The sequence below is a fragment of the Gorilla gorilla genome, chromosome 5, assembly GCF_029281585.2.
Source record: "Gorilla gorilla gorilla isolate KB3781 chromosome 5, NHGRI_mGorGor1-v2.1_pri, whole genome shotgun sequence".
In the NCBI taxonomy this organism is placed as follows: domain Eukaryota; kingdom Metazoa; phylum Chordata; class Mammalia; order Primates; family Hominidae; genus Gorilla; species Gorilla gorilla.
This window is the reverse complement of record NC_073229.2, coordinates 133214407-133242280: the sequence shown is the minus strand read 5'-3', so window position 1 is coordinate 133242280 and position 27874 is coordinate 133214407. Positions and strand designations below refer to the sequence as shown.

The 27874-nt window shown below is 36.8% G+C and overlaps 1 protein-coding gene and 1 non-coding gene across 2 annotated transcripts in view; both read left to right on the top strand.

Annotated features, from left to right (window-relative positions):
• The window catches only part of SESN1 (sestrin 1), a 106565-nt gene that overhangs the window by 20000 nt on the left and 58691 nt on the right, over positions 1-27874 (top strand). The gene's annotated exons all lie outside the window — the stretch shown is intronic.
• LOC115935078 (U6 spliceosomal RNA) lies at positions 15468-15573 on the top strand. The gene has a single exon (XR_004070793.1). It is a non-coding gene; the product is annotated as a U6 spliceosomal RNA (small nuclear RNA).

The window sequence follows — 27874 nt, the reverse complement described above, 5'->3', positions numbered from 1 at the left end:
TTCTCCAGATAAAGGAGCCTCACACCAGCCTGAACAATAGATGCTCTACCCCAGTGTCTGCCCCCTCACTAGGTGGGGCCCACCATGCCTCAGTGGGAGAGGCCTGCCTGGCTCTAGCAGCTTCTTCATCTTCCTCGTTCTTCCTTTCCTCCATGACTCTTGTCAACCATTATTCCTATGCAACTTTAGGAAATGTTTTACTTCCCATTCTTGGTACTAAAAGCAAAACAGCATTTGTCCAAAAGGTAGGAAATGGCAGTCAGCTTTCTTTTCATCATTTGATAATTCTCTAGTGAGCTGTGAGTCAAATCTCTTCTGTGTCTATGATTTGAGGGGAAAGAGGATTAAAAGCAAATCCCAAAACTTTAATGAGCATTCTCAAATGAATAAGGAGTGAGATTAAATATTAAGCAAACCCAAATTTTATTCAGATCACCCAAAGTCAAGTTGGTGTACTTTACTATCAATTTTGTGTTATCTATAAGGAACAGATGAAATAATTTTGTCTTTTTTCACTTTATAAACCGCAATTCTTATGTATTTTGGCTATTGTAGAGCTACCCACAAATGATTACATAATTTATAGCAATTTATTTTAAAAATTTAACCCACTGAATACAATGTTGAGATGAGAGCTTTTCAATGACAGAGAAAGCTCTTGATTTTAGTAAAGAAACAAATTATCAATATTTATAATTTTCTCATTTCATTTTTAGCATCTTGGCCAAATGTTTTATTAAAATTAAACTATTTTTAATGTATATTTTAAATCTAGAAGGGGTGTATACATATATACACACATATATACAGTTATGTGTTGCTTAATGACAGATATATTCTGAGAAATGCATTGTTAGGCAATTACATAATTGTGCAAACATCATAGAATGTACTTACACAAACATACATGGTATAGCCTACTACACATCTAGGCTATTGCTCTTAGGCTACAAACCTCGATAGCACATTACTGTACTGAATAGGCAATTGTAACACAATGGTATTTGTGTTATCTAAACATAGAAAAGGCACAGTAAAAATGTTGCATGATAATTTTATGGGATGACCATAGTATATATGGTCCATTGTTGATCAAAATGTTATTATGTGACACGTGACTGTATGTCCCAATACTAATAGCGGTTATCTCTCTTGGCAGTGGTTTATGCTTTTCTTAATTTTTCCAAAATTTCTATAATGAGTTAATCTATTATGAGACCAAACACATGTCATTAAAAAGAAAATAAGTCAAAACACCACTTTCTATTCATAGAAGAGTGGCTTTTAAGGTAAGTAGAACTTCAGTAAACTGTAACTCTCTGAAATGTCTCTTCTAATATGGTATATACCAACTTTTAAAGCTGAGATTTTTATTTAGAAATAACTTTCTTTCAAACACCTTGGCTATTAATGAAGAATATTTTTTGCTAATGAGTTTTGCATTTGTGGGTTTTTTCCCCTTTGTGTTTACACTGAATAAAAATTTACTCCTAATTCTCAGCTTGTAGCTTTTATGAGCGCTAGATGGCACTCTTGCTCAACCAAAATCTAGTTTGTTGCCCATATTTTGGTGCTGTGGGTCTTAGGAGAAGACGGGTTTGCAATGTCACAACACTTATGTTTTTAAAGGGGGGTTGGGGAAAAGAGACCAAAGTTTCCAAGTTTAAATAGCCGAGCTTAAGTGATTTAGTTTTTCCATCTATTGAGAAAATAACCATATAATAACAACGATATCAGTCATTCATTTCACAAATATTTTTTGAGCACCTACCATCTTTAGTACTGTTCTAGGTACTCATATGCACTAAAGGGAAAAATAGATAAAAATCACTACCCTCGTAGAGCTTACATTCAAATGCTTGGATTTTTTTTTGCAGATGTCACTTTAAACTCTGTACATGCATTCACCCATTTAATAGGAGGCTGAGACACAAAGAGGTTATCTAATTTGCCCCTGTTCACCTAGCTAGTGCAGATGGCAGAGTAAGGATTCAAACTCAGACATTTGGTCTCCAGAGTTTATTTTGTTAATTTCAATACTATACTGCCTCTTGAAACTAAAAAAACAAACAAAAAAACATTTTATTTTTGATTCTATTGAATGCAAATAATAAAAATTTACCTATTTATATTTTTTTCTAAATCTGCTTAATTCAAATATCTTTGCCATTTTATTAAAAAAAATTGACTAGATAAAATGTCTGTATTTTTTGGTGATTCCGTAGTCAACTATCATGTTGCCTTAGCTCTCTTTCAAGTCACAAACACTGCTGGCCTTAAGTATATATTTAAGCATCTTTATATTCCTGTTTACTTTAAACTCCTTGAATTAGCCATGCAATAATTTGGGTATGTTGTATTAAGAGCTCTACCACATTATGGTTCAGTCATTGTATAATTAAACATGAGGCATCAAGAATCAAAAGTTACTGTTTTACTTGCCTGCTCTCTCCATTGTGTCATTTTACATTTTAGTAGTACTGTGTTTTGTTTATTAAAAAAAAGTAAAATCAACAATATACTATGAAGCTGAAAAATGATACAGAAGCCTAAATCATTTCTTAGTCTAGAGATGCATTTCATGGTTTTTAGAGGGCAGAAGGAACAAATTTACCTTTCTCTAAAAACATGTGACTTGGGGAAATTATATGTGACTTAGGGAAATTATGCTTGTGTTTCTCAAGGACTGGAGTTGTATTCAACAACATACTTGTTGTAAACTACTGACTATAGAAGGGAAATCACCCACTATACAATAAAAATATTTACGGCTAATTCACACATAGATAACCTATCATTGAAACTTGCCTTTCAGGAAGCTGAAATAATTAATTCTTAACAGCTAGCTAGGTCCTTTTTCTTTTTTGCTGCAGAACTGTGTTAGAGGACAAAGCTGTATTTTTGAAATGCTAATAATTAAGAGTTAACTGTGTTTTAATTAAATTAAGTAATTAGTAAAAGAGGATCACTCCCTTCACCAGGGAGAAGAAAGTTTTCAGAGCAGAGATTTATTTCAGAAGATGCTACAATGTAAGCATTCTCAAATTGAGGATTATTGCTATTTTAGGTGTCTGAACCCCTTAAGCTGCAGGCAAAACTGTGTACTCACTTGCATTTTTCTTGGGAGAGAGCCCGTGTTTTATCAGATTTCCAAAGAGATTGTGATCTTAAAAGATTAAGAACCATTGCTAAAACGAGAGTGACCTGCTGCATGTTAAACTTATTTTCCTTAAACTTTAGAGAAAAATTGAAGTGATTGAAACTGGGGAGTTTTAAACCAACAAAGGGAAATTTTTGTTGACTAAATGTTAGCTCGTGCCTCTGAGTCTGCTGAGTGAGTACAAGACACATTCTTGCAGTGTGTCTGGTGAATATTTGTACTTGAGTTTCTTATGATGCTGGTCTTAAACTGGCAGGCCCTCACCTGGCAGTTTACAGGTTAAAAGTTTAAGTCTGGCTTCCAGAATATGAAAACACGGGGAGCTCAGCTGAGCACAGCAGAGTTGCAGCCCTCATGTAACATGAACAGGAAATATATATTAACACAGAAATTGATCCTAGACTGCCAGGGTCTATATCCCGATTCTGCCTGTCTAACCTCGAGGAAGTTACTTACCATCTCTGAGCTTCAGTTTATCATCAGCAAAATGAAGATAAAAGGACCTTCATCTCTTTAAGGTACTTAGCGTTGTGCCTGTCTTAGAACTTAGTATGGTAAAAAAAAAAAAAAAAAAAAAAAAGAAAGAAAAGAAACAAAAGCTATCTTTGTATATGCCTTAGTTATCTAAAATAGCACCTCTTCTTACCCTCTAGATCCTTATCTTGATTTATCTTTCTTCTTTGCCCCAAACACGACCTGAACTCGTTATTTACTTATATATTTATTCTGTCTGCCCTAGTAGGTTATAAGCTCCAGGAAGACTGAGACTTTTTCTTGTTCATTGCTGGACCCTCTAGACCAATGCTATCACATACATTGTCCAACAAATGTTTGTTGAATGAATGAATAATGTTAGCTATTATTATTACTTGGCAGTTTCTACCCACCCTCTCTCCCATCTGTGTGGACTGGCTGTAGCTTCTTCTCTTTAAATGAGATGGGTAAACCAGGAGGAAAACCTCCTTCCCTACCTGGGTAGCTGAAGTCATAGCTTCAAAAGGAATATTAATTTCTTATACACTCTTACTACTCAAGGTGTAGCCTATGGGTCAGCAGCATCTGTATCACTTAGGGAAGATATTGGAAATGCAGAATCTCAAGCCTCACCCCAGTTCTACTGGATCAGACTTGAATCCCCAAATGGTTCTAATGAATGTTATAGTTTGAAAAATGCTATGTTGACCACTTTAAGAATTTTGGATTTTATCTTAACAGTAATAGAGAACCACTAAAATCCTTTAGGTTGGAGATTACATTTTCAGATTTTTGATTTAAAGTGATTAACTTGTATTAGAAACAGTAGTTGTCTTTGGAAAAAGTAGCCATTGGCTGGGGACAGGAATGAGTCCAAGGCTTTTCACTGTATACGTTTTCATAAGCCCATTTCAACGTGGTGGGCCCTGGCCAGCAGGTGGCCTGTCTATGCTGTTCTCCCACCCCAGTCCCACCCACCCCTACATTATGAAGGATAGACACCCTGCCCTCATATCAGCTGCTGCACACCCCGCATACAGCTGCTGCCTGTCCACTTTCTGAGCCTAAGGTTGCGTACATGGGCCTTGTGTTCAGCCACAGGGGGGACAACCCATGTGTAGGCCCAGAGAGCTGGCTCAGCCCATTTGAGTAGAGATTCCTAGGGTTCCAAGTACCTGAAGCATAATCTGGGTGGGCACATGCCCTAGTCCTGTGGACTTCATCTCTCAGAGGGGTGCAGCTGGAGGAGGTCCACAGCAGGCCCTCTGAAGTGTAGGGGCCCCACTCTCTGGGTCTCAGGGACTTAATGCTCTTTTGCACTTCCTACATTCAAATCATATGAAAGTATTTTGTTCAATGTGAATCTGTTACCTACATTTAAAAAAATAAAATGGAACATTAAAATAAAATGATGGTTCTTGTGTGGGGCATGGATAGGCACAACAAAGGAGGCATGAAGACCAGTTAAAGGGCTGTTGCAGTGTTTCAGCAGTAGGTGATGTAATGCTTGGATTAGCGTGATAATAAGATGTGGTTTCATCACATTTTTTAAGTAATTCATTGCTATGTTTTTTAAGTTTCATAAGCTCAGTATTAATTTTCTTAAGAGTTTGTGGAGGCTGGGTGCAGTGGCTCACAACTATAATCCCAGCACTTTAGAAGGCTGAGGCAGGAGGATTTCTTGAGGCCAGGAGTTCGAGACCAGCCTGGGAAACATAGTGAGACCCCCCACCCCTCCCATCTCAACAAAAAAATAAAAAGTAAAAATCAGCTATGTGTCGTGGTACACGGCTGTGGTCCTGGCTACTTGGGATGCTGAGGTGGGAGGATCACTTGAACCCAAGAGTCCCAGGTAACAGCGAGCTATGATTGTATCACTGCCCTCCAGTCTGGGTGGCAGAGCAAGACCCAGTCTTAAAAAAAAAAAAAAATTAAAGTTTGTGGGAATTAAGCTTTCTGGCCCATGAATATTTGAAGATGTTTTTACTTTTACCTCAGATTTTGTTACAGTTGATTTGAATATTAGGTTAAAATCATTTTCTCTCATAACTGTGAAGGCATTATTCCATTATTTTCTAGCATCTAGTGTTTATAATGAGAAGTCTTATGCCAGTCTCATTCTTATTCTTTTAGTATGGAACTTGGTTTTTTTTGTTTGTTTATTTGTTTTATTTTACCCCTCTCTAGGAGGCTTGTTTTTCTTTTTTCCCCAACTTTTTTTTTAAACCTATCAAATAGTTCAAAAAATAGTATGGAAAATGCCATATACCCTTCACCTAGAGTCACGTATTGTTAACATTTTGCCACGATGGCCTTCTCTGTTTTTTTCTCTCCTTTTGCTCAACCTCTTGAAAGTTACAAACACTTCACCCCAAAATACTTTATCATGTTTTTCCTAAGAAGAAGGACATTCTGGGAACTTAAGATGCTTTCATTTATCTTTAGAGTTTGAAATTTCGGCTGGGCGTGGTGGCTCACACCTGTAATCCCAGCACTTTGGGAGGCCGAGGCAGGTGGATCACCTGAGGTCAGGAGTTCCAGACCAGCCTGGCCAACATGATGAAACCCCATCTCTACTAAAAATACAAAAAATTAGCTAGGTGTGGTGGCAGGTGCCTGTGGTCCCAGCTACTCGGGAGGCAGAGGCAGGAGAATTGCTTGAACCCAGGAGACGGAGGTTGCAGTGAGCCAGGATCGTACCACTGCACTTCAGCCTGGGCAATAAGAGTGAAGCTCTGCCTCAAAAAAAAAAAAAAAAAAAAAAAGCCCAGGAAATTTCACTGGTGTGTGTCAGAATATGTTTCTCCCCACTATGCTTGGGTCTTTTCAATATAAAGATTGAATCTCAAATTACTCTTCTATCATCTCTTTTGTTACTTCTCCTCTATTATATCTCTTATGTCTGTCCTTTTTTGACCAATAGTTAAGTGTTAGACCTTCATCTTAACCTTTTTTCATATACCGTTTCTTTTTTGTCTTTTTACTTTATATCTTGGAGAGTTCCCTGAACTTATCTTCCAAATTACAAATTTGCCCTTCAGCCCAGTTCTATTATTCAGTTCTTCTATCGACATGTTTATTTAGCAGTCATGTTTTTAACTTTCAATAACTCTTTTGTATTCTCAGATTGTTACTTTCTCTGAGCAACCAGTTCTTATATTATGAGTATTTTATTCTCTGAGGATATCAATTAAATTTTTAATTAGTTTCTTTTTCTCCCTGCTGAATCAGCCAGGATCCTAGCAGAAAATGGATGGCACACTCAGCTGGGGTGACTAAAGAGAAAAAGGACTGTCTACAAAGGTGTATGCAGGGTTAAGAGAAACCAACAAGGGATGATGGGCATTTTGAACTAGTGACATCTGGAAGTCACTGTCCCCCCCAAACTTCAGGGGCAAGGGTTGAGTGTAGTTACTGGAACTCAATGAGGTCTGCAGCTATAAGAGAAGCCTGCCTGCCTAACAGGAACTGTGGCCTTCAATAGAGGAATATACCCACTTCTGCCTTCAGAATAAATACCCTGACCTTCTTCTCCCTGTCCTCCAATTTGTTAGTGCCTCTCTATCATAAACCAAACAGTAAGAGTACCGTAATGATACAGTCCATAGTGGTGAGCATTTTGAAGCACAAAACAGGGTAGAGTAGGGCAGATACATACTTTGCAGGGGCAAATAGAACATATCCAGCATACCTGTATTGTGTCTGTTTCATGCTATTTAGGAAGACATTTTGATGAGTGGATTGAGGCTGTGAAAAGAATAGTACTTGGGGCTGATCTGGTAGGATAAGGCAGCAGCAAAAATAAATTGCTCTTGTGAATAGTCAAGGTGAGTGCAGTTGAGAGTCCTGAGGAAGTGTGTATAGGATTTGAGGACTCAAAACTAAGAGATGGAAGAGGAAAGACTGGAGAGAGGGAGAGGTAATAACACAAAGCTATAGCCATAGGAATGAGGCTCTGCTGATGAAATGGATCACTTTGAAAAGCTTACATTCCTTTTTTGTTTTCTTTGAATTTGGAGGACAGTTATCTTACTTAGCGTTCAGTTTTAGGGAATTTTCTCTCCTATTTTTACTATCTTTTACCTCCAAAATGTCCATAAAAGACTTCTACCCTTGATGACTACACATTAATGATGATCTGTGGAGTGACAGCAGGGTGGGCACTGTGCAGGACAGTGTTATGGGAGCTCAGGGAAGTTGGTCATGGTGTGGAGGAGCTGCAATGACAGTGATACAATCCCTTTGTGCCCAGATAGACTGGAGACCTACAGATAGGGAGGGGAAGTTGTGAGTGAGGAGGCATTGGGGTTCAAGCTGTTTTGTTGAACAGTAAGGGCTGGAGGATGGTGGGACATCCAGACTATAGGCTCTTGAAGTTATATACTCTTTTCCTCTTCAGAAAAGCAACCAGATTAAATTGTATTAGAATGAAAGGTGAAAAGCATACATTTTGAAAGTAGGCCTGTCTGAGGAAACATAATTGATTTTGCGAATATTGCACCAGAAGAACCAGGGCCAAGGAGATAATAAGATGATGGTGGCTTTTTGCCTTTTTCCTCCAGATCTGAGAGTTTCTTTTGTATTCTGGCATCTGTTACTTCAAATGTGACTTACGTTTGCTGTACTGTAAGTCTTCATTGACACTTGACCCAGGCAAATCCATTTTTCTCTACATAGTCTCTCTCGAACTTTTAATCTTAGCACTGTCTTTCACTATTGCAGCATGTTTCTTTTTGGGATGGTCATTATTTCTTCTCTTTTAAAAATAATATCCATTTATATCTGTTGGTTATTCAAGTGGTATGGCTGTGTCCACCATTTGAGGTATCTTCATGAGCCTCTTTTTTCTACTTCGTGTCACACATACTTGAAAACAGAAGACTATTGTTGACTTGTTTAGTTTCATCTTATTTTTATTAAAATTTAAATGCCATCACATGATCTCAGTGCTATGATACATGTCTGGATCTTGATTACTTGAATTGGTCGATATTTCTTAAGGGAAATAGAGTAGACCCACATATAATTCACATCTACTTTCTTTTTCATTTTATCCCAGAGGGATCCACATTCCTCCTTACCCTAACTCACTGCAGGGAGACAAAGAGAAATAATAGCCCTCTTCCCCTACTGCTCCAATAAAAAGTACAACAAATCATAGTGACTTTAAAAAAAAAGAAAGAAAGAAACAGCAAACCTTCATGATTTAAAAATAAGCAAGCTTATGTTTTGCTTCTTCCCCTGTGAGGAAGCTACAGCAAAGGCTCTAGGGAAAGAGTTTGGTAGAAATCACAAATTTGTGTATTTTTGTTTTAGTTTACAGACATGTTATTAAGCCACAAATCAAGATACAGGATCTAACAAAGGCTTTTTATTACCTGTCAATATATGTATTGGTTGGAAATAATTAATTTGAATGTAGAACCAGGAAATATTGTATTCGTTTAATAATTTTACCTTTCACTGAGTGTGGATAGTAGTGATTCTTTTATCCCTCTTAAACTTGCCTCTTTTAAGATTTAAGGGATGATCTTATTCTTAGTTTAGGCTCTTATCTTACATTAGACGAAAAGGAGTTCTAACTTTGTAAAATACCTTCAATGTATTGGTTTTAGATTCTAATTATAGATAGTATCTTCTATTATAACAGAGAAAAGGTATAGTAATAATTTCAATATTTTAAAGTAATATTAAAGTAATTTAATATTTTAAAGAAAATAATTTTTTTGTATTTTAATAAGGGGTCAGTATTTTAAGACACCAAGAATATTACAATCACATATGTCAGAAAGAGAAATGTGTGATCCAGGGTCTTTTCTACACCTGAACACACATTTATCTTATTTTTTGGCCTGCAACCTCGTCCTTATTACAATGGCCCAATATCTTGCTTTTCTTTGTTTGTTTTTTAATCCTCTAGTCATACTGTTACACATTTGAAGCTATTTAAGAAAGAAAAAGGACTCTGCTTCAGAGTTTCCTCCCTATGTCTTCATGATCAAATAGAAAGGAATGTGTGAGAGGGACAATCAGGTGATTTTTAAAACCAAGTGAATTTATATTTTAGTTATTTCAATCACAGTGAATTGTTACTTCTTTTAATATTGGAAAAATAAAAAGAAACAAATCTCTGAAAATTGAATGAGTAAATGGAAACAGGAAAAGAAGAAACTAAATAACAATAGTTATTCTTATAAATCTGAGAAGCATCATAATAATAGTATTAGGGGAAAATAATTTTTTATATAAACCTGTAAGAACACTGATAGTGATAATGATTCTCAGATATGCCTATAGTTAAGGAAAATATATGCTTATAAAGGTTATGATAATAGATGTGAAAATGGGAAATAATAGGAATAGAGAACTGAAAAGAGTTAATGGGCTATTAAATTCGGGAACTTAAGGAGAGAGGGATTGGAAATAAGTGCAAAATTTTGCAATTCAAATAGCACAGTTTCTTATGTGACAGGTAACCTATGTTACATACTTGATGAGGAAAACAAGAGGACACAGTACTATTCTTGATAACTTTTTTAAATTGTCACAGTATGTAATATGAAGACATTTAGGCAACTAGAGGGTGTAGAAAGTAAAACAGAGGACTGGTTGTTGTTGCAGTTGTTGCTGTTTTGCCTCTGTTACATATGTAGAGATTGCTAAATTGTTACTAGTTTATCACCACACAGATTTTGCCAACCTGAAAGTGTACTCTCAGCGATATAGACTTGTTTATACTTCATATACTCTATGCTTGCTATCCCTCCCTCCCTCCCTCCCTTCCTTCCTTCATCTCTCTCCCTCTCTCTCTCTCCCACCCACTCTCCGTCTTTCCCTTTCCCTCTCCCCCACCCCACCTCTCTCTTCTCTTCTCTTCTCTCCTCTCCCCTCCTCTCTTCTCTTCTTTCATTTGATATTTTTTATGTCCCATGTTCTGATTTGGTGATTGATGATGAACTGTGGCTTTCAGATCTTCCTTTTGTTCTAAAGCACATACTGTCCTAAATCATTTTCTATTTTGGTGTTAATTAGTACATCATTGGGCAGAGTATTGTCTAGGTAGCTGAATCCATGATGCTTTGGAGCTAAATACACTATTTTCCATTATAGCCTGATATGTGGACTAGGTCACCTTTAGATTTATTGACTCTGAGCTAACTCTGGAGTCATCTATAAACCTTTATTTATCATCTTGGCATATAATCAAGAACATAAGCGTATAGCTGTTTGAGGACTTGAATGATCATAGCCTGTAGGAAAAAAAGGGGGCAGTGGGGGAAATTCTAGAAGTTGACAGATATCAATCAAGCCAGTTTAGTGACAAGGCTAAATACTAGTTTACTAAGATTCTAAGACTATTTCATGATGATTTTACCGTTCATTGTTAATTTCCATGTCATGAATTTCAGTTCTTTAGATCCAAAATTGTATACATGGCTTAATTTTATTTTTTCTGTTTAATTCAGCATTGATATGGGTAAAGTAAAAGGCTACAAGTTGAGGTAAAATAAATGAAAATCTAATTTTTTTTTTAGTTTTTTTTGGCTTTTTTCTTTTTTTTTTTTTAAAGGATAACTATTTTCAGACATTTTTGGATACCAGACAACTGGTAGAAGGTATTTTTCTTCTTTTGAAATGGGTTAACTTCACAATATGTGATGAATAGCTTTATATGCAAATGGTTAAAACTCCCCTGGTGACAAATTTATAGATTGAGTAGAAAGACAATCAGATTAAAAGATGGTAGCACAAGACGTATCTGAATCATCAAAAGCTTAAAAGCAAAAGGATCAGCAAGGGTACATAGGAAAATGCAAAGGGGAAACAGCAGTAATCACAGCATTAATCTCAGAGAAGACCTCAGGATTCAAGGATTAGGCAAAACTCATCTTCTGGCAAGATAGTGAGTTATCAGTTGCGATGAGCAGACAGTTCCCCAACTGTGGTTCCCTAAATTTTGATTGCTCTGTCTCCATGAACATTTCCACATCATCTCTATCCCCTCTGGTCCCATCACTGTAATTGAGTTGCCTACTGGGTATGGCTCATGGAAAATTTGGGGCAAGTCATTGGTCTATGCAGCCTACTGGCCTTCCACCCAACCCCCTGCCCAAGGGCAGGCTTCCTCTCTTTTCTCGTGTGCTCCCTCCCACCACCCCACCCTCCTACTTATTTCTCTTCAAACAGTTATACCTGAGCCTATGTTGGCAGTTTCCGTCTCCTCTTCTATCTGATATAGAGGTGTGTCTCTACCCTGGCTGACAGACATATTCATGCTCCCCGCTCAGGCCAGAAGCCTGCCCAACCTCTACAGGGTGACTCCTGGGACTCAGACAGGGCAGTGACCAAGGGCTGTTTCTCTCTGCAGGAAGGCTCTATAACCCATTCGTCTGGTATACTTTCAGACATCTCGTTCTCCCTGAGACCAACTATGAAGTGTGTTTCAAACTTTGCAGATGCAGTTGTATATTTACCTTCATACAGCAGTCCCCCCTTATCTATGGTTTCACTTTCCTCACTTTCACTTACCAACAGTACAGTATAATGAGGTATTTTGAGAGAGAGAGAGACCACATTCACATAATCTTTATTATAGTATATTACTATAATTATTCTATTTTATTGTTACTTAGTGTTTTTAATTTCTTACTGGGCCTAATTTCTAAATTAAACTTTATCATAGCTATGTATGTATAAGAGAAAACATAGTACATAGGGGGTTCAGTACTACCTGTGGTTTCACACATTTATGGGGGTCTTGGAATGTGTACCCCACAGATACCAGGGGACTACTGTGTATGAATTCATGTTGTAATATAGCTATTTCTGTGTCTCTCTCTTTCACACGCACACACCATCTTAAAATTTTTATATATGACTTCTCATAGTGTTTTCGTTAAAGATAAATGTTTTTACATGGCCTCACATAATTTATCATCCAAACTGGGACACTGTGAGAGAAGGGATTACACCAAGTCAACAGGAGTAAGCCAAGTTGAATAGTCAGCCTCCCTGCAAGGCCCTCCGTGGTCTGGCTGCTGACCTTGGCAGCCTCATCTTGCAATGTGCTCTTCCTCACTCTGTGCGCCTCAGACTCACAGGCCCTCTTTGCTTACTGCTTACTTTTGCTCAAAAGCCTTTGACATGCTTTCTCCTCTACCGGGACAGAGCTTTGCCTCTGCTTTCTTATTCACCTCATAAACTCCCCTTGTTCATTTTTCAGATTTCTCTCAATTCTGACTTCCTCAAGAATGCCTTCCAGGCTGGGCATGGTGGCTCATGCCTGTAGTCCCAGCTACCTGGGAGGCTGAGGCAGGAGGATCGCTTGAGACTAGGAGTTCAAGGCTGCAGTGAGCCGTGACTGTACCACTGCACTCCAGTCTGGGTGACAGAGTAAGACCCTGTCTCTTAAAAAGAAAGCCTTCTAGGGCTTCCCTAACTTGATCCATTCTCTCCATTATTCCTCAGAGCACCATCTTTTATCACGTTTAGATAATTCTTGGATTAATTTCTGTCCTCCACTAAAGTGAGGTTTAATGTGGGTAGAGACCATATCAGGGTTTTCTCATCATTTATTTTTTCATCACTCATTAGGCACATAGTAAAAACTAAATAAATATTTGTTAGATTAATTTTTTTTTTGAGACAGGGTCTCGCTCTGTTGCCCAGGCTGGAGTGCAGTGGTGCGCTCTCAGCTCACTGCAACCTCTGCCTCCTGGGCTCAAGCCATCTTCTCACCTCAGCCTCCTGAGGAGCTAAGACTACAGGTGTATGCTACCATGCCTGGCTAATTTTTGTATTTTTAGTAGAGACAGGGTTTCACCATGTTGCTCAGGCTGGTCACGAACTCCTGACCTCAAGCAGTCCACCCACTTCCATCTCCCAGAGTGTTGGGATTACAGGTATGAGCCACCTCACCCAGCAGGTTAATTAATTTAAAAGAGGAAGATGAAGATCAAGTTTATTGCATATCCCAAAATATTTAGGTAGAATTAATTCTGATACATCCCCTTTAATTTTTGCTTAAAATACATGGTACATTTTTAAATTATAACTGAAAGTGTTCAAAATTTAAAGTTTTTATTTTACATGTTATACACAAATAGAAAATTTCTAAACATTAAATTTGTTGAAAAAAATTTTTTGGTCAAGGCTGTTTTTTTCTTAGATCGCATGCCTGTCTATTATTTAGGTTTAATACATGGAATCAGATGTGGTTTCACAGATATGTATATTAGTACATTGTTCTTTTTTCCTAAGGGAAATGTAAAATTAGGAGTAACTTATTGTTGCTTTAATTTTAGATTATGTACATTTTAAAGTCAGATATACAACTGAGTTATGAATAATATGTGTGAGATATTTCAAAAAGTAAAATGCATTTTTAAAGAAATTGTTACCTTTCTGAGTAGCAATTTAATCATAAATTAAATCAGGGTTCATATACCTGTATTGATTTAACCATTTAAATGTATTTGATTTGAAATTGGTCTGTCCTGATGCAAGGATTCAGAGGGGAGAATAGAAAGAGCAGTGGATACTTTTCCTGGAGACATTGAAAGTTTCCTGGCATAAATTTAACACAGAGAGAAGGAAGATTATGTCATTATTCCTCATTCCCTTGGTCATTCGTCTTGTGGAGAACAATTGCTACATTCCAGTAACAAGTTTTCTGAGGCTTACTAATAGCTCCATGACATATTAAGTACTGATCTCATTTAATTATAATTTAAGTGAGATTAAATTATTCTATGTAGTTAAAGTAGAATCAAGCATCCTACAGATGCTGCACTAATTATAGTTATTGATGGCCTACTTTTTCTAACCTAAAAAGGTAAATGAGGGAGGGAATTGTCTTTGCCTTTGAGGAATTTTCCCTCTAAAATAGATTAGTTCACTGTCATTGCTGTTTATTTTCACCTAACACTTTTCTAGAATCTTCATAAAACTGCACAGTACTGAACTAATCAATAGAAAAGGCAGATGAATATTTTCCCAAAGGAAAAAAGGCTTGGCAGGTCAAATCAAGCATGTCAGATCTCTCTTCCCACTCCCAATTAGAAATTGTAAAGTTGTATAAACAGGTGCTTTAAGCAAAAGATAGGATCTGTGGATCAGGAATACATACACAAGACACTAATTTTAAAAGCTATTACATTTCTTAAAATACTTATCTAAAAATTCTCCTTTTAAATTTTTTAGAATCTATTCTAGAAAAAAAACTCAACAAATTATCCTTTGTTAATGTTTTATTTAGTGCTGTGGCTTTTTCCACAGATTAGATTGTTTACTCCTTAATATAAATATGTGTGTGTGTGTGTGTACGTGTGTGTACACATGTGTGTTTGTCTTTTTTGTTGTTTGTTATTGTTTATTAATGTGTGATTAACAGAGGCCTAGCTTTGGTGCTTTCAGGCTGAGAACTAAAGGGATGATTTGTAGAAAACTAAAGTAGGTCAAAGAATACCATGGTGTAGCAAAGGGGAAGTCCCTGTGTTTAGTCACATTGTCTTGCCTCTGGTGGAGTTCACTTTCATTGTTATAGTCTAGGCTTGTCTTCCTGTGAGTGGAAGAAATCGTCAAATTGCAGAAAAGTCTCGGGAATATTATCATAAGTAACTTTTTAAAACAATATGTTATTGTAAGTTATTGGAAGGGCCGGTAGGGGCAGCAAAGGAAAAATTAAAAGTAGAACTGAATTTATCCCTAAATTAATTTCACAGATCAAAAGCAAAAATATGCATGAATATGACACCTTCTCTAAGTATGATGTAAGGAGTACTGTGTGGGTCTCTGTGGGATGGGAACTAGCATTTCAAATTTTGCCCGCCTTGTGCTTGCTTCAGCAGCACATATGCCAAAGTTGGAATGATACAGAGAAAATTAGCATGCCTCTGCACAAGAATGACATGCAAATTTGTAAAGCGTTCCATATTTTAAAAATAAAAATACAAACAAAATTTTGCCCTCTTATTCTGCTTTTTTATATATAGCCATTATGGAAGTGACCATGTTTCGAAATCAAGGAGCTGTTCCAGGCTTTAGCAATCCATGTCACGTTAGTTCTGAAAATATGCAACTGAATAAACATTAAAAGCAAACCTACTGATCATTGCAGTAGCAACTATCACACTTTTATGAAACACCATTTTGTGTCTGCTTGGCTATGATTAAGCAGTACTATTAGAATCCAGGAATGTACTCTGGCTAGCTTCAAAGATCTTAGACTGTTTTTTACATCTCAAAGTTAAAATGAATTTCTATTAAAATTAAATTTTAAGAAATAGCTTCCTCAGGTTGGTTAAATGTTAAGAAGTTATCTGTAAATTTTGTGTGTGTGTGTGTGTGTGTGTGTGTGTATGAAGTGATATATATGGAGTTACATAAATTTTGAAAAACTTCGTTTTAAATTTGGTGTTTCCTCAAATATAGTATACTTGATATTTTGGATTATGTTTTCTCTTAAAGCAGAAGGTTTATTCTCTGACTAAATTTCCTTTCTTTAGGTACCCCCCGACCCACCCACCCTTTATAAGGGCAAGACACCTGTGAGAATATTAAGCCTTTTAGCTCAGAGTTTTACTGAAGTTATTTTCTATTCTTGTATTTGCCAAGAATTGCTGACAACTTAAAAAACTATCATACGAGTGAAAACCAGTTGCCTAGATTGTTTGATGATTTTAGTCAAGTGTAGATCGGGATTTCCTGTCATTTTTCTTCCTCTTCTGGGGCTGCATTGCTTCTATCTCTGAGCAATTGTACACTTGGAAAGAAAAAACAAAGCAAGGTCACTAGATCTAAATTACTTTTACTTCTGTGCCAAATGAAACTTTTCTTCTGTTATGTGTTACAATGTTTGGCATCTTCTGGCATCTAGAGAGAGATAAGCAGTTAGGAGGACAGTGTGGGATCTGTACAGTCACACATCACCTAATGATGGACATATGTTCTGAGAAATGTCATTAGGCAATTTTGTCCTTGGGCAAACATCACAGAGTGTACTTACACAAACCTAGATGGTATAGCCTACTGCACACCTAGGCTATATGGTATAACCTAGTGTTCCTAGGCTACAAACCTGTATAGCATGTTACTATACTGAGTACACACTGGCATTTGTAACACAATGGTAATTATTTGTATATCTAAATATATCCAAGCCTGGGCAACATGGTAAAACCCCATCTCTACAAAAATACAAAAATTAGTCCTGTGTGGTGGTGTGTGCCTGTAGGTCCAGCTACTTGGGAGGCTGAGGTGGGAGGATCACTTGAACTCAGGAGGTCAAGGCTGTGGTGAGCTGTGATCGTACCACTCCACTCCAGCCTAGGCAACAGAGCGAGGCCCTGCCTCAAAAAGTTAATTAATTAATTAATTAATATATCTAAACATAGGAAAGGTATAGTAAAAAAAAAGTTACTGTACAATATTAGGGGACCCTGTTGTATATGCAGTACATCATTGACTGAAACATCATTATGTGTTACATGATTAAACCTCATCTAGAGACAGCCAGTTCCTTCTCTTGGGCTGAAACATGTTCCTGGAATTCATATGATAAAGCAGGTTATCATCAAGAGAAACTCATTTTCCTATGGATTATATGATCCAGCAGCTTAGAATACATTTCTGAATTCTTTGTGTTTTGGGGTGTAGCTGAATGAAGTTTTTAGTATGTCAAAGGGAGACATGTTTTAAGAAGTAGGCATTCTACTGAAAGTATTGTAATTGCTTGCTGAATGAAGGGGATAATCCTTGCCACTGCCTTTAAATACTAGGAGTTCCTGCAGGACAGCCTGAATATTTTTTCTGGATCATTAAATGAACAACTGGGTTCCAGAAGATAAGAGAAGTATGAACTTCTGAGCAGAAGTAGATCCTTGAATAAGAGGAACCTTTCTTTAGAAACAGTAGTTGAATTTTGGAAATTGTTGAGTATGTCAGTCTGGAATGTGTTTGGCTACAAATAACAAAAAAACCCTACTATGTAGTGTAAACAGATAGGGGTCTGCCTCCACAAGAAGTCTTAATTAGGCAGTCCAGAGCCGGTGTGATGTTCAACTACATTAATAAAAGCCCTCTGCCATCCTTAGAATGTGATTTGTATCAAGGTTGTAAAAAGGCTGTTGTACCTTCAGGTATCACTATATTTCTGGCATCTATTGTTGTGTAACAAAATTACCCTAAAACATATCAGATTAAAACAATAAATATTAATTATCTCACATAGTTTCTGAGGGTTGAAAATTCCGGAATGGCTTAGCTGGGAGGTTCTGGCTCAGGGTCCCTTATGAGGTTGCAGTCAAGATACCAGCTGGGGCTGCAGTCCTCTGAAGGCTTGTTTGAGCTGGAGATCTCCTTTCTAAACTAACTCACATGACTGTCAGCAGGAGAATTCAGTTCCTTACCATAGGGATCTCTCTACAGGGTTCAAGCCATGGCAGTGGGCTCCTCTCAGAGCAAATGATCTGGGAGAGTGGGGAAGGTCTAGAGTGTGTGTGTCAGGGGAGGGAGAGGACAGATGGAGATAAGAACAAGATGGAAGTTGCAATGTCTTTTATAACCTAATCTTGGAAGTGAGCTATCACTCCTGCCATATTCTTTGGTCACAGAACCCTGATACAGTATGGGAAGGGACTATACAAGATGTAGTCCCTTCAGGAGGGAGGCATCATTGGGAGCCATCTTGTAAGCTGCCTCCTACACATCACAAATATGTACTACACAGTGAGAAGGAAACGAAAGAGACAGTGCTAGCAGACTTCTGTTTGTATCTCATTGGTGATAACTGTGTAACATAGCTTCTCAAGGGAGGCTGGGAAGTCAAATGTTTAACTTTCATAGCCTCTGTAGTAGAGACAGGCAGAAGGAAGTTGGAAATGGAACTTGGGTTAGCCTACTGTCCGTTTTCTGCCACTACCAGGGCATTTGATGACAGTGACTACTTTTAATTTGCCTGTATTGCCTGTTCATAGAGTTAATGATGCATCTTCTAGGAGATTAGGAGTAGCCCAGAAAATTGCTTTTTGTTGTTGTTGTTTTTCCAAGACAAAGTCTTGCTCTGTCACCCAGGCTGGAGTGCAGTGGCACGATTATGGCCCACAGCAGCCTCAACCTCCTAGGCACAGGTTATCCTCCTGTCTCAGCCTCCCAAGTAGCTGGGAAAGGTGTACGCTACCATGCCTCGCTAATTTTTAAATTATTTGTAAAGATGAGGTCTCCCTATGTTGCCAAGGCTGGTCTCAAACTCCTGGGCTCAAGCAATCTTCCTGCCTTGGCCTCCCAAAGTGTTGGGATTACAGGCATGAGTCACTGCACCCAGTGAAAATTACTTTTTTAAAAGTGTGGTGGTTTCTCTAGTTGTTTTAGAAATAAAGTTCTCACTGGCACCTAGCTAACAGAAATAGCTTAAATTGTGAATCATAAGTAGTTTGTTGTGAGGAAATTTTAGGTTACTTTCTCCTTTGTATTCTCCTACATTTGTTTGCATAAAATATTTAGGCAGTAAAAATTCTGAAATCTAAAACTATACCCAATGCCAGTTTTCAGATCTAAAAAGAAAAATTCTTCCCAACCACAAACATATTGAGTAACTACCATATATCATGGACAATTAGTACAGATCTTACACAATTTTTGGAAATTTAAAAATAATCTCTGTTAGGCACTATTTTACTTAGTGATAATTTTATTTGTAATGGTTACTAGACTTTTGCGAACCATATCGTTGATTGAAATAACCATTCTGGTTTTCTTTCTTTCTTTCTTTCTTTTTTTTTTTTTTTTTTTTTGAGATGGAGTCTCGCTCTGTTGCCCAGGCTGGAGTGCAGTGGCGTGATCTACACTCACTGCAACCTCCGCCTCCCAGGTTCAAGCAGTTCTCTGCCTCAGCCTCCCAAGTAGCTGGGATTACAGGTGCCTGCCACCACACCCGGCTAATTTTTTGGTATTTTTAGTAGAGACAGGGTTTCACCATCTTGGCCGGGCTGATCTTGAACTCCTGGCCTTGTGAGATCCACCCACCTCAGCCCCTCAAAGGGCTGGGATTACAGGCATGAGCCACTGCACCCAGCCACCATTCTGTTTATTATATATTCTTCCATTAATTAATACCAAACTACATTTCTGAAAAATACCACACAACTTGAAAACAAGAAAGTAGAGTCTGAAAAACTAGGGACCCAAGAAGGATTGGAGAGGAAAGTGAAGGGAGTTAGATGCAAAAAATAAATTGAATGGAGATAAGGACCAGGGTTATCCTACCCTCCCTTTCCTCTTTTCACCCAGGGACCAGGTTAAAAGAGGATTCTGTCTTCAGGAAGGAGAAGCACACAGCTATTAGCAGGTAGAGGTGAGGATTAGAATCTTGTGTGAGCAGATGTCATGCCTCAAAAATGTATCCATATGTTTTGGACAAAAGGCTGGTTCCATAAATATACTGGAACAACTGTTCACCTTCTTGGAGAAAAGTATAAAGTTTGGACCTACCTCATACTAACAAATAGAGCTGCTATTTAATTTGACCTTAAGTTAGGGAAGGTCTTTTAAAGCGTAAAAGCAAGGGAAGAAAGCTTTAATGGAAAAGATAGTTTTGATTGCATAAAAATTAAGTACATCAAAAAGTACCTTAAATTTAAAATATAAACCACAAGTTGGAAAAATGAGTTGTATCATGTATGAAAAAGGTTAATATTCTTAATGTGCAAAGAAGCTCATAAAATCATAAGAAAAAGCAAAAGACAAAAATAGAAAAATGGATGTGGTGAATAAAAATTTTGAACAAGTGTGCCAAAAAGCTCAACTTTACAATGACAGAAGAAATTTTTTGAGAGACTATTTTTTTTGTGTGCCTACTATCTTAGTAGATTGTCTTTCAGGAGATAATCCTCGTGTAGGTCAGGATGTTATAAAATGAGCTTTCTTATACACTGCTTATAGACATGTAAATTGGTGTAACATAATTTTATCTTTTTATCAGTAATTCCACTTAGGGCAAAAATAATATTTCTTCGCAATAGAGCTCTAAAGGAATTCTTTACTGTATTTTTTAAGGATTATAAAAAATCGGGTATAAAAATATTTTTTCACCTTTAGACTGTATCTTTCTCTTCTGTTAAACTGAGAAAATTAATGAACTTGTTTTTTCCTTCCTCTTACCTCGTATTTTTGTTAGTCAAGTTATTATTTTAATATTCTTAAGATTTATGACATTTAAGTTCTATTCCATCATCATAACTTTCAGAGTTAGTCTTGGTTTCTATATTTAAGTAAATTTGTTTTTCATCATTGGTATGAATAATCGGCAGAAAATTAAATTGACAATTACTTAGATGTATGTTCAGGGAATTTTTCCCAGATCCCTCCCCCCCCAAAAAATTAAGAAAAAACGAAAAGAAATGTCTTGCCAACAATATTAAAAATATTTAAAAATTGACAAGGGAAAAACTGGGGCAAGAAGTAATTCGAAAATAAAGATGAAAACTACTAAAATTGCACAAAGTAAAGGTAATTGCCCAGACCCAGAAGGCAAACCCAAGCTTCTGTTAAATTTGTCTACATTTGGTTTATTTTAAAGGGTATTTAAAAGCTACCACTTTTTAAATTCCTGAAGTATGCATACTTATTAATACAGATATGATAGGTCCTAGAAAATATTTTCAAAACTGAGCGAGTGTTCGTCCCTCTAGTTCTTGCTTCATGAGATCCAGCCTTTATGAATTTTCTTTCCCTTAAGTGTTTGAATTTCAAATAAAAGCAGTGAAAGCATCTAATGCCTTCTAATTGCATTTAGGAATGCCAGAGTCCTTCATGTGGCCCATGAGGGCTTTCACTGGCCCAGCCTCATCTCCCAGTCTCATCTCCATATTTCCCATTGCTCTCTGTGTCCTTACTTAGTTCACTGGCTTTGTTACTGCTGTTGTTCCCACTTTAATTTATAGCAGCCTCTCCTGTCTTGGGGCTTTCTCATGTTTCTCAGTCTGCATGGAATGTTCTCTCTTCCCCTCCCCCACACCATGCTTTATTAACACCAGCTTATCCTTTATATCTTAGTATAATTGTCAGTTATGCAGGGAAGTGGGATATGTGGCATATGACTTAAGCGCTCTGTTGTCTTATTGTCTGGGTTTTCATCCCAGTTCATTATTTACTGGCTGTATAATCTTAAGTTATTTGACTTATCTCTGAGCCCCAATTTCTTTATCTGTAAGGTGAAGGAAGATAATTCTTACTCATAAGATGCTGTGATTATCAAATAAGAAAATGAGAGAAGCCATATGTTTCCAACACAAGGCCTCACTAGCATTGAATGAAGTACTTCTTAAATGTTAGACAAAATTATTCCCAACCTACCTCCTACCCCCAATTCCCTGCTGTGCACACGCGCACGCGCGCACACACACACACACACACACACACACACACACATCCCAGTCTTGAACAGCTCCTTTTATTGAATAGTGACGTATATGACCATATACCTCTTATTCCTAACATTTACAACTTTCAATTACTTTATTGATTGTTTGATTAATGTCTGTCTCCCTTGACTAGATTAGAAGCTCTACGGGGTAGCAGCTGTGTAGTTTTGCTCATCCTATTCTCAGTACTTAGTCTGGATTAAGTCAACAATAAATATTTGTCGAGTGTAGGGACAAATGAATGAACTAAAGGAATATTCTGTCTCGTCTCAAAACTGCATACTTAATGGTTGAAATGTTTCCTATAGTATAGTTTTGCCTTTAAGCCTATAAATCACAAATTCAATATCAATGACTAGAGAATAATCTACTGCCAGTAACTTATATAAAACCTGCTTGTCAATAAAAATTGTTTTCAGGCCTTTTGGAATGTTTAAATATAACATTTAAAAAGTACATAATGAATACTCTCATTTTCAATAACATTGGGAAAGGATTATATTAAAACTTTAAGTGAACATTGAAGTCTAGATAAACTATTTTAAGTAATGTTTGATCTCAGCTGTCTAAAAATATACATAAGAAAGAGAACTGAAAGTAAATATACCAGTGTGTTATAATAGCAGTGGCTTTCTTTGAGTGGTAGGACTATGATCAATTTTAATCATTTTGTGTTTATGCTTATATATTTATATCAATATAGTTTTCACTTTTACAGTAAAACATTGCTTTATAATAACAAAAATTATCTTTAAAATTTTCTCAAATATTTCTGGAATTTATAGAGGGAAACTTCATTCATTTATCTAACAATTATTTACTGAGCAACTACAAAGTGCCAGGCACTGTTTTAGGCTAAGAGGATGAGATTATAATAAAATAAGCAACAATTCCCTTCTTTGTTGAATTTTCATTTTGATGTATTTGCAGCTACCTGTCTGACTTTGGTTTGAAACTTATCTTCTACATCTGTCCTATTAAAAGTAATGGCAAAAACCTCAATTACTTTTGCACCAAGCTAATAAGCCATTGTTGTCTGCTGTGGTTTGAATGTGTCACTCCAAAATTTGGGTGCTGTCAATGTGATAGTATTAAGAGGTGGGGTCTTTAAAAGGTGATTAGACCAGAGGGCTGCTCCTTCATCAGTGGAATTAAGGTCCTTATAAAAGAGGCTTCACACAGGGTTTGGCTAACTTGCCTTTGTTCGACTGTCTTGTCATGTAAGGAGATAGCAAGAAGGCCCTTATCAGACCAAATGCCAGCATCTTGACCCTGGACTTTCCAGCCTCCAGAACTGTGAGAGAAAACAAAACAAAACAAAAGATTTTTTAAATAAATTACCCAGTCTCAGGTATTCTGTTACAGTGGCACAAAATGGAGTAAGACAATGTCACATTAATGATTTATCATTTTTATCTTGTATTCAATTACAGAAAAAAGAAAACCAGTGACCACAATTTCTAAACTCTTTGTAATTCTACAAGCTTTTAAGTGTTTTTCATACTTTAGAACCCCATCTTTGACCTCTAATGGTAAGCAAAAAGGTAATAAGAGGACCCTATTTAAACATTCCTTAAAGGGTTACATTTTCTCCTTCAAAGAGTCCATTCATATAGTATTACTCACTAATATACAATGTTGCAGTTTGTTCAACTCCTTTTATGTTAAAAATACACAACTGATGTGTTACATTTTTCACTGAAGTAGCACCATTATTGTCTGACTCAGTTTCAATGTTTGGTAAATAAACAATTTTTAAAAATCTTTATAATATTCTGATCCTCTGAAATTTCATTGCACCCTGCTGTTTTATAAAACCAATTTTAAAGCTACTGATCCAAAAGAAGTTTTAAACCATGAAACTGATTTCTGAAATGAGTTTTTTTTTTGTTTTTTTTTTTTTTTAAGAGATTTCCTGTTTGCTTCTGAAGTTAGTTTGCAAATTAGTTGTTTAGGACTCAGGTTATATTTCTGTGTCTAAGCAGCATTAATACTTGGTGATTAGCTTCAGGAATCAGTTCAAAAAAGGTATTCAGCCCTTCTTACTTGAAGTCATGCTAATTGAACAACTTTAACCATAACAAACGTCCATTCACAATATTATTTCTATGGAGGTGGCTGAGGACCACATTTCCCCTACCTAAGCAGTAGAAGCTGTGTTTGTTCCTTCTTGCCTTCCCTTGCTAGGCTGGAACCTGGAGACCAGAAAGTAAGAATGGAAAGGAAGGGATGCTAGTGGTGGATGAGTGATTGTTGGCAGCAGTATTTTTTTAATTCCTTATGATTACTAAAAGAAGATAGCTCTCTTGGAAGGTTGTTCTTCCTGTGGTCAGACTGGAAATCGGCTTTTGCCTTTAGGCTGAGAGACCTAAGGATTATGTAAGTCTATTGATTTAGGAATGGGAGGGAACTTCTGCTGCCTGCCCATTTGTATAGATAGGTTATTTGAAAGTTAGAGACTGCTTTGATGTTTGCCTGCCTCTCTTAAGAAGCTAATTTCATCAGTCTTTCAGAGCAGTTCAACGAATTTTTCCTCCTTCAATCAGTTTTATATATTTAAAGTCTATTTTTAATATTTAAAGACTTGCCATACTGTCTCCTTTGCAAGATGGAAAGTCTATGATTCACTGTACATTAAAATGACTTTTTTTTTTTTTAACAATTTAAACAATAGCATTCTGTGTGTCTTTTCTAGGCTGGAGATGTGTTCTCTGCTTCTAGCCGCTGAATGTTTTGACTGCTACTTAATGGCGCTGTTGCAGACAGATGCCACCTTCAGCTGGTAGCACAACTGGTCAGTCTTTGAACAGTTCTGAGTTGGGCCAGTTATTGCTGTTTGGACATGTTTAGATTTGAAGTTCCTCCCTTCCATTGTGAGTAGAGCAAGATTGTGTCATCCCATAAAACCTGTTGAAAAGTGAAAAAGTAGTCAAATCAGATGCCTATCCACCAGTTTGGCTTTTTCACTAAATTGGCCAGTATTTTACTTCACATACAGAGTTTTAAAAATCAGTTGTTATTCCTTTACTTACAGCCTTTCCTTTGTTGTATTTTACAACACTGTTTTATAAATCTTCATTTTAAAATTTCTTTTAAAGCTGTTGCCTATGTTTCAAACCGAAGTCAGACATGGAGATTTATTTACTTCCTCTTCTCTGGGTATTTATTTGTTTTGACATTTAATTCCCATGATGCAACTTTCTTGAGAATTTTTTAAAGAGGGTATTTTGGTAAGTTAACTTCCTTTCAGTTCTATGCTATTAAAAAATACATATAAATATATATGTAATGATTTCAACATAATATATATTATACATCAATATTAGTAGATAATATATTAATATAAATATATGTCCCCTCTCCTCCTTTTCATTTTTTATTTTTTAACTGACACATAATAATTGTACATAATTATGGGGTACATAGTAGTGTTTCAATTACAATGTGCAGTGATCAGATCAGGATAATTAGCAAATCCGTCATCTAAACAGTTATTTCTTTGTGTTGAAAACATTCAATTTCCTCTCTTCTAGCTGTTTGAAAATATATAATATTGTTAACTATAGTTATCCTACATTGCTATGGAACACTAGAACTTATTCTGCTTATCTAGCTATAATTTTGTATACTTTAGCAGATCTCTTCATATTCCCCCCTTTCCCCCTACTCTTCCCAGCTTTTAGTAACCTCTCTTCTACCTTTTACTTCCATGAGATCAACTTTTTTTTTTTGGCTTTCACATATGAGTGAGAACATATGATGTTTAACTTTCTGTTCCTGGCTTATTTTACTTATCATAAATTCAGTTCCATCCATGTTGCTGTAAATGACAGGATTCCTTCTTTTTTATGGCTGAGTAGTATTCCATTGTGTGTATATAACACATTTTAAAAATCCATTCATCCTCTTTTTTTTGATACCAACTTTTCCTACTCTTATGTGCCAAGATGTTCTCAAAGCCTTGCAGAAATCATAGCTGTCATTTATTCATACACATGTTCTACAGGTGTTTGTTGAAAGCTAGCTCTGTACAAAGAAGCGTGCTAAGCAAAAAGGACAAAGACACTAAGTCCTAGAGAGACTTGCTGTTTAGTGGAGGAAACAGAGAAGGAAACCATTGTTATGTTTTAAGTACTCATCCCGTCACTTTTTATTGCTCTGAACTTCACACATTGGAGTAGGATTACAGCCTGTGATATATGGCCATATCCCAGGGTATGCAGGAACACATAGAATAAATTGTGATGTATCTTCCTGGAATTTAGAATCAGGGGAATGGGAGGCAGGGATGAGGAAGAGATAGGTAATTTAACTGGTAAGTAATGAACAGCATTATTTTAGGTTAAAAATAAGCATAGCTGTATTAGGGAATAAGATTTTAAAATTTGACATAAAAAATTCTCCTACTTGTGGCCATCTACCCACAGGCTTGTCACCATATTATCCCCTGTGGAAGGAGTTCACTCCTCTCAGAGGTTAGAGGTCCTCTGGGAAAGATTTTGTAGAGGCCCTTCTATCTGTTCTAATAAACCTGGTTGTGTTAAACAGAGAGGCTAGAGAAGGTGGCTGCCTTTTCAGAGCACAGCCTTGGTATTTCCTATGCAGTCACTACATTTTAACAGTAATCCGTTAAAAATACTTTCACTACTTTTGTTAACTAAACCCACGGTGCAATACTGTGGTGCAGATCTCAAGACAAGTAAACAAGGGAGGTGGAGGAATGAATGTCTCAGGAAGGTGGCTCCTCAAACTATTCACCTGTGGTTAAACTGCCTGCACCACATACAAGCAGGGTCAGTTGGAGATAGCTGAATGTTTATTGATGCCTTTGTGATCTTGGAAGACAAAAGATTAAGGGAGGGCATTTGTGAAGGTCATTCTTCTTGTCACTGTTTCAGTGAATGTTGACAGCAAAAATATTGCATTAGATTTTTTTAAGCTTGTAAATGTAATATTTTTTACTTATGTTCCAAAGTATATGAATTATTGAAAGTTGAGGCATTGGTTTTTCATTTAGAGCAAAAGACAGAATACACTTTTTTCAGCCCATATGGGTTCAAAATCAAATTCTTATTTTCAATCAGAGTTCTTCCATATCGTGCCTCACATTTATTTATTTCAGAAACATGTATTATCTACTCTGTGTAACATTCCATGCCAGACACTGGAGAAACAGATAAGGCAAAGGTCTCATTCTCAAGGAGCTCACAGACAGGTGGGCAAGATAAACAGGCAGTTATGGTATATACTGGTAAGTGCCATGCAAGAGAATTCTGCAAAGGCTTTGGATGGTTGGGGATGAGGGGATACAGAAAGGGAGTGGCCAGGGTAAGCGCTGTAGAAGAGTGATGCCTCAGCTGGCTCTTGAAGCCTGACTAAGGAGAGGCCAGTTGAAGAAGTGAGAGATAAGGTGCTCTGGTCAGAGAGATTAGCATGTGCAAAAGTACAGAACCATGAGATTTACTGTGTTTGAAGAACTGTAAGTAAGTTGAACTCAGTATCATTGGAGACATAGGCAGAGATGAAATCTGAAATGGAATTATATGCCATGTGAAGAATCTGGATTTTATTTTGAAAGTTAGGGGGAACCTATAAAGGATTATATCATCATCAGATCTGCATTTTGGAAAGACTTCTCCAGTGTAGAGAATAGGCTAGAAGGTGGCAAAGGCATTGAGACAGAAAGGAGGCTATCGTTCTAATCTGGGAGAGACATGGTGAGGGACTGTTTTGATGGGGTTGGGAGTGAGGTTGAGGATAGGGGATAGATTTTACAGTTTCTAGGATGTAGAATATTCAGAACTTGACAAGAGGTTAGTAA